At 46.5% G+C, this 13304-nt stretch overlaps 2 pseudogenes; both read left to right on the top strand.

Annotated features, from left to right (window-relative positions):
* The first annotated feature begins 150 nt into the window (after nt 1-150).
* LOC136506688 (CBS domain-containing protein CBSCBSPB3-like) lies at nt 151-5219 on the top strand (annotated as a pseudogene).
* Nucleotides 5220-6492: 1273 nt separating this feature from the next.
* LOC136507253 (uncharacterized) lies at nt 6493-9424 on the top strand (annotated as a pseudogene).
* Nucleotides 9425-13304: the final 3880 nt, after the last annotated feature.

Here is a 13304-nt window from a genome sequence, read left to right as displayed (position 1 = left end):
GAATGATAATCGAATGAGCGCCAATCTTTATAATGATAAAAATGTAAAAACCCCGAAAACAAGACAAAGCACGGAGACACCAAAACCATTGGTAAATTTGCATGATAACCCAGAACTGGAGTGGCTGAAACGCAAAACTCCCACACGCTATCGAAGGAGCACCAGAGACCGCCAGTTGAAACGGAGCAGAATCACCACCGCACCTTCTGCTCCTGCCTCGCCGGCCGCCGCCGCGTCCCTACTCCCTAGCCCCCAGGAGCTCCGCCGCAAATTTTGCCATGAGCTCAGCCGCTTCCGCGGCGCCGCCTGGCCGCCGCACTAGGAGCCGCCCGCCATCAGCTTCTTCTCGTAAGTCTGACGACCCCTCGGCCACCGCCGCCGCCGCCAACGGGAATGGGAACGGGAAGGCCGCATCCAAGCCCGCCTCCCCCCACCAGCTCACGTAAGCGCGCGGCAAGCTTTGGGCAATCTTCTCCTTCCATTTCGTCACCTCGGTTCGAGCCGGGACCGCCAAAGGTTGGATTTTTTTAAATTGGTTTGGGCTTGCTTGCCCAGGGGGGAGAGGACAGTGAAGAAATTGCGGCTGTCTAAGGCACTGACGATACCGGAGGGGACGACGGTGTCGGATGCGTGCCGGCGAGGCGGGTCGACGCCGTGCTGCTCACCGACGCCCATGGCCTCCTCTCCGGCATAGTCACCGACAAGGTGACTTCCTCTTTTTCGTAATTTTCTGGTTCAGTTTGATGGTTACATGTGTTCCAGTGTGCTTTTATAGCGATTGAGAGCTGAGGAAATGGGTGGGATTTTTTGAATTTGATGTAACAGGAGTCCAAGATGCTACATAGTACATATCTTCCTGGGGAAAATCTGTGTTTGGATTACATTCTTGGTTTGGAGCTTAGCAATTGTCAGTTTCTTTCAAAGCAAAAATTCCATTTTATTTGGAGATTTTGATCAGCCTTTTCTTTTACCAAACTTGGACGACTCATTGGAATTTTCTTTTACCAATGCATATTTTTCCCTTTGCGTAAATGGAAGAGGGACAGAAGGGTGCTGTTGTACTTGTTTAGTAGTTGGTTTATGCCTAAAACTATCGAAGCAGTCCAGGTTATATGATGATGGTTTGCACAGCACTTTTGTTAGGCATCTAGAAGACTAGAACATTATCTTTATGTTCTATAATTTCTACTCAGTAATTTGAAGTAAATAACCTTGTAAGTTGTAATTTGCTTTTTAACCAAGCAGACGATGGCCTATTTTTGCTGCTTTCAATATGACTTGTTCATTTTTGTTTGTATTTCAAATTGGGGTGCTGGATATAGCTACAAGGGTGATTGCTGAGGGGCTTAGGGTGGAGCAAACCATCATTTCCAAGATCATGACACGGAATCCTATTTATGTGATGTCTGACACGCCTGCCATTGAGGCTTTGCAGAAGATGGTTCAAGGTATGTCTAGTGATTCTGGCTTTTCCTTTGATAGAGTTTATTAAGTAAATGTTTGTACGGACAATATGGGAACAAAGTAGGGAAAGCCAGCTTGTGATTTTCACTAAACTGTGCCATGGGCTGTTCTCTGATATATGTACTGTACTGCACTAACCATCCGTGTAGATTTTTCGTAACAGTATAGGCTACTTCCTGAAGTTCTTGTGTAACTCATAGATTTTGCTGTAACACTATGCTTTTTTTCCTGTCTTAAACGTAATCTTGTGTTGGAAAAGAAAAAAAAATTGTATTGTATCATGTGATGTATACTATTTCATAAGTCATTGTCAATCCAGCTGAACTTGCTAGTTTTGTAAGTGCAATGACAATTACAATTTTGGGGAGCTGTATTGTATCACAGTCCTCAATATCTCAGTAGCAAATGAATATTTCTTCATTGGTGTGGTTAAATTTCTAGGATTTGTTTGTCACGTTGCTGAGTTTCTGTCATGATTTCAATGATAATATATGTGTATATACTGTGTAAGCTGGTTGTTTTCATGTCCTTGCACAGAAACCCTTAGTCAACACTTAGTTTGATATGTGCTTCCTTCTTCACTAACATCAACTTTTCCAATTTGTTCTCTCATATTTTAGGGAAATTTAGACACCTTCCTATTGTAGAGAATGGTGAGGTTATTGCTATGCTGGACATTGCAAAATGCCTTTATGGCGCAATATCAAGATTGGAAAAGGCTGCAGAACAAGGAAGTGCAATAACAGCTGCTGTTGAAGGGGTCGAACGTCAATTAGGAGGCAACTTTTCAGGTTTCTGCATTACATATAATATCTCAAAATTCTCAATTCAAAAACCATTTGGGTCATATGAGTAAATTGATTTAATCTATAAGGTATATTTTATGAAATAGTAATCATGCTAACGCCTTATCATTCTAATCCAAGTGAACTTCATATCATACCAATTCGCTAGGTATATCATATTCTGCTCTACTATTAAATGTTTATATTTGTGAGATTAGACACAAGATAGTAGATTGATTATCAGGGATATGAGGTTACACATATATAGGCAAGGATGACCTAGGTTTATAGAAACAGAACCAGCAGGGATCCTTGCCTAATAGATATCAATCAATCTATAGGCACTAGGCCCAATAGGATGTACAGGCCCATTAGGGCTGTGGCACCCTCTGTCTAACAATATTATATATCTTGATTGTTGTAATTACATTTTAAAAACCATTTTTTACGTTGTATCATGTTACAAATCATTTAAAGTTAGTAATTTTCTGTGGTTACAGTTCCTTCTGCTCTCATTGAAACTCTAAGGGAGAGGATGTTCAAACCTTCTTTGTCAACCATTGTTACAGAGAATACAAAGTATATCATTGATTTTCTCTGACTATTTTCTTTCAATAATTAGCAATAGAAAGGACATTGAGCTTACTATGCTATCTTGCAGAGTAGCAATTGTTTCGCCTACAGATCCTGTGTGTGTAGCAGCACAAAAAATGCGAGAGTTTCGGGTTAATTCAGTGGTTGTCGCTACAGGAAACACATTGCAGGGGATCTTTACGTAAGCATTCTATATTAGTAAAACAATATTGTCCATGATTCCCTTGCTAACTGTTGATGTTGTATGATTATGTTACGCAGCTCAAAAGATATACTTATGCGTGTTGTGTCACAAAATATTTCCCCTGAGTTGACTCTAGTAGAAAAGGTATTCCAATATTCCATTATATTTACAATTTTCTTTTTCTCATTGTCTAAGTTGTCCAGTAGCTTTTACACTACCTGTGCTCATTACTTCATTATAACATTTTCAGGTGATGACTGCCAACCCAGATTGTGCCACGTTAGAAACAACAATTCTCGATGCATTACATATAATGCATGATGGCAAATTCTTGCATATTCCTGTTATTGACAAAGGTTCCACCTGATTTCTGTCTCAATCTTTGAATATCATACTGCTACTTTATATGCTACATGTTTAAAGTCTTCATTATTGTGAACAGATGGACAGATTGCTGCTTGCCTGGATGTCCTGCAACTTACCCATGCAACTATTCAATTGGTAATCCCTAACTCCATACTCCTTCAGCTCTCTTCTGGTTCATATCTGAATTTGTCTATCTAATTCTCTACTTGTAGGTTGAAGGAGGGAATGGAACTGTGAATGATGTCGCAAACTCAGTAATGCAGAGGTTCTGGGACTCTGCTCTTGCATTGGAGCCTCCAGATGAGGAATTCGATAGCCGTAGGTTTGTTGATGGGTCTTTTGAGGATTATTTTTCTTCTTCTGTTTTCATGAGGCTATAATACAACTCTCCTTGTATTGTTCAGCGAGGTATCCTTACTCCTGCAGTCAGAGGCTGGAGATGGAAAGAGTAGTGTTTATCCCCCTGTGATTGGCAATTCATTTTCCTTTAAGCTTCAAGATCGAAAAGGCCGTGTGCACAGATTCACTTGTGGTATTTACTTGTTCCATAGTTCACCTGCAGATGTAAGATATGGTTGCATCATCAAATATAACTGAATGTTAATTTTTCAATTCACTACTGCAGGCTCAGAGAGCTTGGACGAGCTTGTGTCTTCTGTAAGACAAAGATTAAGTATTGCTGATGAAAAAGAAGCAGTGCAACTCTTGGTAAGATCGACTGATCAAGTACTTCAGCATCAGAATGGTCCTATGGTTTAGTAGGCATATAAGCATGTAACTTCCAAAGATTACGAAGGTCCAATAGGATAGAGATTAGGTGCCCAATGCCCCAATATCTGATAGCAAAAGCCAAAATTTCCCTTACTCTGTTGATGAAAAAATAACTGTGTTCATTATACTTCAAGAGTGTGAACTCATCCATGTGACCATGTCTTTGCATCACCATGGGTGATGGTATAAATGGTTTCATTCATCATTCCACCAACTAAAAGATGGTTTGTATTTGCCTGCACTAGCCAACTTGATCTTGTTCTATGTAGTATGAAGATGATGAAGGTGACCGAGTGCTGCTGACAACAGACGCCGATCTTGCTGGTGCAGTGCTGCATGCCAAATCATCTGGGTTGAAGGTAGCTCTTTTTCTCGCCTTCTGTGATTATCTATTCCAAGTGCAGGTTGCAGGGCTACAAATTACTTGCTCAATCCACCTGACTATAACAAATGTTCACCTTCAGGTGTTGAAGTTGCACATCGAAGATCCCAGTTTGAATACCGAAGTGACAAAACCGTCACAGGAGCTGGCACCACCTCCCCGCAGTAGTGGGATATCGCTGGTTCATGTTGGGTTAATGGCCGGCGTAGTGGCTCTCAGTGGCGCAGCAGTGATGGTTTACTTGAAACGATCTCAGCTGTGATCTCCAAAACCGGAGGATGGCTTTCTTTTCTTTTTTGAGGAGCGGGATTGGTGGCATCTGAAACAAGCATTGCCATCAGCTAATGCATTCTGAAGCTTTGCCTTCACTCGGTGCCATTTACAAGCTAAGAACTGAAGGAAAGTACAGAAGTGAAGTTCACATTCGTGATCTGCTGATGAACACGGGACAACATCGTTGTTTTCGGAGTAGATAAATTTCTGGGCAGAACGTCCTGCCTATGTTTGTTCAGCCTACACGAACGTGGACAATTTCACGAAATCACGACTAAGGTGTAATGTGTAAACACATATATGTTCCCTGTTCGTACTTGTGTACTTGTTTGTAGATAAACAGATTAAGTAAACTCATTTCAGGTGACACTATTGTTTCAGAGGGTAATAGTAATACTGATTCGTCTATCAGGCGTTCATGTCAAGTTTGGTAAAACTGCATTCTGTAACTCCATGTGACAACTACCAGTAGATAATAACTTGAGCACACAGCATTACCCAAACCGGCAAAAACCCCACCTACATCAGCTGAGCTGCAGGCTCCTGAAAAGCCTGTTTAACTACAAGGCATGGTTTACATGAAACGATCTAGATTGACATTGGGAGAGAGAGATGACTTGTGTGCTGAGCATTGGGAGAGACGGATGACTTGTGTGCCAAGGGCAGTAATGACTTTTCGCGTGGAAGAGATTCCAAAAAATGTTAACAAATGAGCTAAATAGGGATATGGCAACAAATCAATGTAGACATGTTTAGGCTGGCAAATTTGTGAAATCAATCTTTCGGATGATAATTTTGCGAAGCCCATTATTTGCAATGGCAAAAAGGCAATTTTCTCGTGTTCAGCAACATCGCCAACAGGTAACACTGGTTATCTGAAGAAATTTGTCCTCCACTCATTGAACGCCAACAAAGAAAAGGAGATGGAAGGACACATGTCAACTGAAGCTCTAGAGAGGACCAGATCTGATACCAGTTGACTGAATTTCATACACAGGTCATGCTGCGCATCGATAGGCCATCACTTTTGCAGATAATGATAAATAAAAAGTAAATTTACGAAAACCATTGAACTGACAAGTGACAAGATTCAGAATGTTTTAATGCCCCTTTATTTTATCACATAATATAAAGATCATAAAGAAAACTAACAGATAACTGATTCGATTGATGTACCATTTTTTTTAGAACTACACTAGACCAGAAGAAGAGGACTGGAGGGGTTAGGAGAAGCAAAGAAGGAAAAGCGGGGGGTGGGTGCTCTCATCCGTTCTTCCGCGAGCGGCGAGAGTCTTAGACCAATTCAGAAAAAGCATTGGCGGCCGGCCAAAGGCGGCGCCACGGAGCTCCGTTCGTCGGGCCCCATGGGCGTGGTGGAGTCGTCGTCAAGCGCGCGAGATGAGTAGTGGCTGTCCCGGCCTTGCCACCCTCCCGGGACGGAGGAGGGCGGCGCCGTGTCCTCCCTGGGCTGTCCTCGCCGGTGGACGTGGACGGCGGCGGCGACTTCGTCTCCGTTGTCCTGCTCGTCGAGGCGCAGACCGCTCCTCGATCGAGCTATGTGGTGAGCTCCATGCTCGCTCGCCTTCCCTGCGGCGGCATGGGCTGCCTTTGCGTCGTGCCCCTGCTGCTGGATTTATAGCCTGGGGAAGGGAGGTGGAGACGATCGCGGCGCGATGCATGCAGTGTTGAGGGGCTCCGAAAGACTGAGCACCTGCGGCGCGATCGGGCGGGCGCGTATGGTGCTTCGACTGAGCAGCGAGTACCATACGCGCGCGTCTTGTCCGGGTTCCATGCGTCCCGTTGAGCAACTTGGGAGTGCATGCCGTTCATGGAGGATCATTTTCTTCCACTATCGGACACAACACAAGGCCTTTTTACAAGGTAAATCTAATAAGCTGAGAGGTTGAATGGTTTAAAATAAGCTATAAGCTGGACTGTTTGGATTAGCTATAGTTCTTTTTAGGATTTAGCAACATTTCTAAGACCGTGGGGGCATAATATATATGTGAGATTTTAATTAGGTTTGATCTAATTTTATATTCAATTAAAATCAAATAATTTTATATCCAATTGGAGTTACGGTTCTTTACCGACATCAGTTTTTAGTGAATATACCAAGTGTTCGAATAGAAATTCTCAAAAAAAGTGCTCGAATAGAAAATAAAAGAGTTAAATGCAACAGCGGTCCTCGAACTTGTAAGCGTGTGCCACATAGGTCCATGAACTTTGAAAATGCATTTCTGGATCCCTAAACTCGTTAGGTGATGTATCATAGGTCCATATCAGTCATGTGGACCTGTTTTTGCTGACATGGCATGCTAACGTGGCACAGATTTTTCACTTAACATCTTATATTTATTTTTCTCTTAAAAAAATAAATCCTCCCTAGTCCCTAGACCCGTGCGGCTGGGGCAGCTAGTGGGCGCGCGCGGTGGTGGCGCACGGCACCGAGTGCGTGGAGCAGCACCTCCATGGCATCCTCTCGTGCGTCACCATCGCGATCAAGGCCGCCGTGGAGGTCGCCGGTTCCGACGCCGACGAGATCGCGTGGAGATAGCCGGTTCCGACTCCGATGAGATCGCGCGGAAGAGGCTGTTAATGCTTGCCAACAAGTACAATAGGAGCATGCTCGAGGCCACGCCTACGACAAGCTATATTTAGTGTCCCAGGAACTCACTACGCGGACGGACACAGTGTGGAAAGAGGACAGGTGGTTGCTGTCGCAGCTGCTCGACGAGATGAAGTTGCCGGGCGGTGCCAAAGCCACTGACGAAGGGCGAGCGCGGCTCGCCAACGTCCTGACCCCGCCGCTGGGAAAGCTGCACCTGGTATCTATCCTGTTAACCGGTGACTACAGCATGCGGATTGCGGAGGCGCCTCGGCGGCCACGTGAAGGAGGAGCATTGGATGGAGGAGAGCTTCACAGTGAAGCATTTCATCGGGGACGCCGAGGACGAGGTCTTGATGCTCTCGTCAGTGGCGCACACTGCGTACTGCTTGATTTTTCTTCCACGATGAGGAGAGCTACGTCGAGGAGATGAGCTCCCCGCGGCGAGCTCAACCCGTCCAACGTGCTAGTGAAGCTGCGGTACTCCGATGGGTACGTGCACGTCAAGGTCGCCGGGTTTGAGCGGCCGGGCATGCATCATCACAAACGGCGCAAAGGCATCTGCTAATGGCAACGCAGCCGGTGGCGACGACGGCAACTGCATCTGGTACGCGTGTTCTCAAGGAGAGCCGCGACACGCACATGGAGAAGGTGGACGTGTACAGCTTCGTGATGATCTGCTTCGAGCTGCTGACGGGGGCAAGGTCCCATTCGAGGACAACCACTTGCAGGGAGACAAGACAAGCAAGAAAGTCCACGCTGGCGAGTGGCCGCTTTGTTCCTGTTCTCGACGCCCAAGTACCTGGTCGCCATGACGAAGCGGTGCTGGCACGCCGACCCAGCGCAACACCCGTCGTTCGCCACTTCGCCTCCATTTGCCGCGTCCTTCGGTACCTGAAGCAGTTCCTCGCCAGCAGCAGGGCCAGGCCGACGCGCCGCCGGCCGCTGACTACCTCGACACATCAAGGTGCAGCTGCTGAGGGAGAAGATCGCCGCCGGCACGCACGCCAGTAAAGACAGGGCCACGGACTCCAGCAGCGAGGAGATCATGCTATGTGCCAACGAGAACAGGGTCGGGGCAAGCACACCGGACGACGACGCGTCCACCATGTCGAGCGGCACCGTGAGGTTGCGCTCCGACAGCACCGTGAGGATTTATTTTTCAAGAGAAAAATAAATATAAGGGGTTAAATAAAAAATACGTGCCACGCTAGCAATGCCATGTCAGCCAGAAATATTCACATAGCAAGCATGAACATGCGGTGCAACACCTAGCAAGTTTAGGGACCCAAAAATACATTTTCAAAGTTCATAGACCTACGTGACATACGCTTACAAGTTTGAGGGCCGCTGGTGCATTTAACTCAAAATAAAACTTATTTTTGTTTGCGCAAGAAAATAAAGCTTAATTCGATTTTGTCTTTAGAGGGAAGTCTTAAAAATAAAAAGTACTTTCTCCGTTCCAAATTATAAGACGTTTTGTCTTTTATGAATACATTGCTATTGCTTTTACTTAGTAGCTGGGCATAGTGTATATCTAAGTTCATAGCAAAAGCTATGTATTTCGAAAGAGGACTGCTCCAATACACCTCTTTTAGAAAATTGCACACGTCTGAAAGCAACTCTAATTAATTAATCATTACCTTAATTATTTTTTCATTTAGGTCTCGTCTAGGCCCAACCCTACTGAGCCCGTGCTCGGCCCATACCTAGTGAACTCCCGTTCCTTGATTTCATCCTCCTGGAGTCTTGATCCGATGCGCCCGGTGGCCGTTCATGTTCGGCTGTCGACAGCACCGGCGCTCAATGCCCAGCACGGCAGCACCACTCGGATTGCGTCATGGCTGTTGCTGATGTCCACGGCCAGCTCTTGCCATCGAGGAGTTCTGACCGCAACAGCATGCACGACAGCACGCCGGAGACCTCATGGTGGTGGTACCGTAGAGTTCCTTCGATGGAAGAGGAATGCAGGCATGCAACGCTTCCCGGCAGAATGAAGATGGCACCTTGATACGAAACACCGGCCTATCCATATATGGAGCTCTGCTGCCGTCGTTGAGCGTCGCCCGGTTGAACGCATGGCCGGATCGACATCGGAGGATGAGATCAAGGAGTCAGGATCGATCTGGACCGGACACGGGCTGGGTGTAGGTAGGGCCATAGGGGCAGGCCCAAACATTAAGAAAATTGATTAATCAATAATTATAATTGGATGGTTGCTTTAAGATGTGTGCAATTTCTTAAAAGAGGTGTACCGGAGCAATTCTCATTTAGAAAATCCAAAACGTCTTATAATTTAAAATGGATAGAGTACAAGAAAGCTTCCTGTTGGTCTACATGCCAATGTGACTGTAAATATTTTTGTTGGAAAATCGCTTCCCACTTTAGACATGCATGCATCTCGGTCTACATTCATCTTGTTCTTATCTCTCAGTGTCCATATATCGTCCATTTGCTCGGGGATGATACTACTACACAAACTTTATTGGAGGCGGGCGTTTTCAGTTTCCCGCGGCGGGCAAAGCCGTCCGCCGCGGCCTAGAGGCCACGGTAAATCGTGGCTTAACCGCGGCGGGCGGCTTTGCCCGCCGCGGTTAATGTTTTTAAAAAACAAAAAAAACCAGGAGCCCGCCAGCGAGCCCATTCTCAGCCCACCGACGAGCCTGTTTCCAACCCAATAGTCCGAAACCCTACCGAAACCCTAGCGCCGCCAGGATCCTATGCGAGCTCGCCTTGAGCTCCACCTCGCCGGATCCGCCGTCGACAGGCCCACCAGCCGCCGGGAGAGGGGCGCCAGATGTGGATTCACGCCGTGGAGCCACCGGTGGCCGGATCGACGCCGTGGAGCCGCTGGTGGCCGGATCGACGCCGTGGAGCCGCCGGGTCCGGATACGCCCTCGCCGGGCAGATCCGCCGCCGTGGCCGTCACTGGAGGTGGATCGAGACGACGCCGTGCCGTTGTAGCCTAGTGGAGGACGGGCCGCCGCGACAACCTCCGCCCGCGCGAGCCGCCTCAACACGCCGTCCTCCCTCTGTGCGAGCCACGCCACGGCGCCGCCCTCCACCCGCGCGAGCCGCGCCACCACGGCCGAGAAGAGCGCCGCCGCCGTCGAGAGAGATAGAGGATGGGGAGTGTAGGGGTGGGGGTCGAGGGAGAGGGGCTCGTCTCTCAGGATGCAGCGCGTGGGAAGGGAGTGCAGCCGCGTCTGAGAAGAGTGAGAGGGAGGGCGAGGGGGTGAGAGGAGTGAAAGGGAACCCTAAGTGCTGGCTTATATATGAAGACAACTATCGGGCCGGCGCTGGGCCATTTGGGCCTTGCCTTTTTCCGTGGTGGGCCTTTTAGTGTGCCCGCCACGGTAAATCGATTTACCGTGGCGGACGCGTTAAGATGTCCGCTGCGGTAAATGGGGATTTACCGCAGCGGGCAAATAAGGTTGCCCACTGCAGTAAATCATTTACCACAGCGGGCGTCTCAGTGGCCGGCCGGCCACCGAATTACCGTGGCGGGCAAAAACAGTGCCCGCCACGGAGGCCAATTATGCAACGCTGCGCAAGTTCATTTCTGTAGTAGTTACACGAATTGAAGTTGCACTTCTGCTCTCAACACTACAACCTTCTGGTGGTGAAGCAAGCATTTATTTTGGTTTCGGAATTTTTGGAAGTGATTGTGTACATCTAACCTAGCTGATGTACACTTCAGCAGTTTAGCTCTCAAACACAACCTACAGCGTTGATGAAGCTTCCTTTTGGTTTTGGACTTTAAGGAAGTGGCTGTGGGCACAGAGCTGAGCAGATAGGTATGGTTCACCGTGTGAACACATGGCGGAGATGTGCCCATGTGTGTGTGATGAATGATTGACACAAGAGTTGAGAGGTTTGAGACTTTTCCGGTTGAATCATATTTCAAATGTGCTTGATTATGCTAATGGCTAATCGGAGGTGTCGTGCTGAGTTGTGTCGTGTGTGTTGTGCAACATGTCTCTTGGCTTGTGAATGTGTAGGTCTTAGGTGCGCCAAGATGGTCGAGGGCAATGGAGAAGGTCAAGTGTGAAGTTTGTGCGCGATGGACCGGGAGCGGTGGAGGGCGGATGAGAAGGCTTGGACTGAGAGGCCAGAGAACAGACCGTGTGCAGCTCACATCGGGCACATGAAGAGCAAGAGTACATTGGTGATAGAGACGGCGTCGACCAAGTCAAGGAGGAGCACGTTGGCGGAGCTTGGACACACATCTACACGGGTAATGAAGATGGCGTTGATCAAGTTAAGAAGGAAGGCGAAGGCGTCAAGCTTGGTGGAGGTTGGATACACGTCGACACTAGTGAGTCACTCCTAGTGAGACGCACATGAGGATTTGTCGGTCTGGTCATTAAATCGGGATGGACAGTTTGATGGTTTGAGTCTCGAAACCATCGGAGGAGGGTTTGCTAGTTTGGTTCTCAAAACTAGGCATCGACGGTTTGGTGGTTTGTGCCTCAAAACCATTGATGGTGGGTTTGACCGGTTTGGGCCTCAAAATCAGGGAGTGATGGATCGACGGACACGTGGTGGATCTCGAAGCTTGCATCAAGAGGTGAAGTAGAGTTGAGAAAGGCGTCGGTCCGTTGCATCGTTGAAGAAAAAATTTGGATAGATGTACCTATGTTAGGTGTTTGGGCTAAGTGCTTCGTGTAACACAGGTTCAATACATAAAAAGTTTAACACAGGTTCAATACATACCCGGGGACTCTCAGTTTTGGGCTGGCCTCATGAAGGTCAAGATGAGTTTCTTTCGATGGGCAGGTTTGATCTAGGTGACGGGGCCCAGGTACGTTTTTGGGAGGATTCGTGGATTACGCCACGCCCTTTAAAAATGATCTTCCCGGCATTATACAACATTGTGAGAAAGAAAAGTGCATCTGTTCGGACTGTACTGTCTACGACACTGTTAAATGTAGCTTTCAAGAGATCTCTGATGGGGCCTAATCTGCAAGCATGGTACAATATGGTGCTCATGGTTGCAAATGTTTATCTAACAAACCAGAGAGATCGCTTTGTGTGGAGGTTGCATCAGAATGGGTTGTTCTCTGTAAATTCCATGTACAGAGCATTGCTAGGCGTTCAGGCTTTACCATATAACAATTTAATTTGGAAACTAAAACTACCTCTCAAAATTAAAGTCTTTATGTGGTATTTGTATAAGGGTGTAATCTTAACAAAAGATAATTTAGCCAGGCGACAGTGGCAAGGAGATACGAAGTGTTGTTTCTGTTCTTCAGAAGAGTCTATATAACATTTACTCTTTGACTATCATTATGCTAAATTCATGTGGAGAATTGTTCAAGTTTCGTTTAACCTAAATCCTCCAAATAGTGTACACAATTTGTTTACAAGTTGGTTGGAAGGGTTAAACAGGAAAATAAAATCTAAAATTCTTGTAGGGGCAAGTGCTATTTGCTGGATGCTTTGGCTAACCTGTAATGATATCGTGTTTGACAAGGCCATAGCACTATCTTATTTGCAGGTTATCTTCAAAGCGACATATTGGATTAGGTTCTGGTCACTTCTTCAGAAAGAGGAAGATCGCCATTCAGTGAAGATGGGTTGTAGAACCATTGAGATAGCCGCGATAGAGGTGTTTGCAAGACATGGCTGGAGATTTAGAAATAGAATTGATATCTAGTTTTTTTCCTTCTCAAAATTTTGTTGGCTTTTATGGCTCAAAACTTTGTTTTTGAGATTCCTTGGACCTTTTTACGTGTGTTTGTAATAATGAACAGCCATATGCATTAATCAATGCAGAAGCTGGGATATTAATATATTCTCTTTTCTAAAAAAAAAGTGCTTCGTGTAAGCGCGGCTTAGAAAATAGCCAAGTTCCTATATATATGGGAGGTGGCT

The sequence above is a fragment of the Miscanthus floridulus genome, chromosome 15 (assembly GCF_019320115.1).
Source record: "Miscanthus floridulus cultivar M001 chromosome 15, ASM1932011v1, whole genome shotgun sequence".
Classification (NCBI taxonomy): Eukaryota; Viridiplantae; Streptophyta; class Magnoliopsida; order Poales; family Poaceae; genus Miscanthus; species Miscanthus floridulus.
This window is presented reverse-complemented; position numbering and strand designations above follow the sequence as displayed.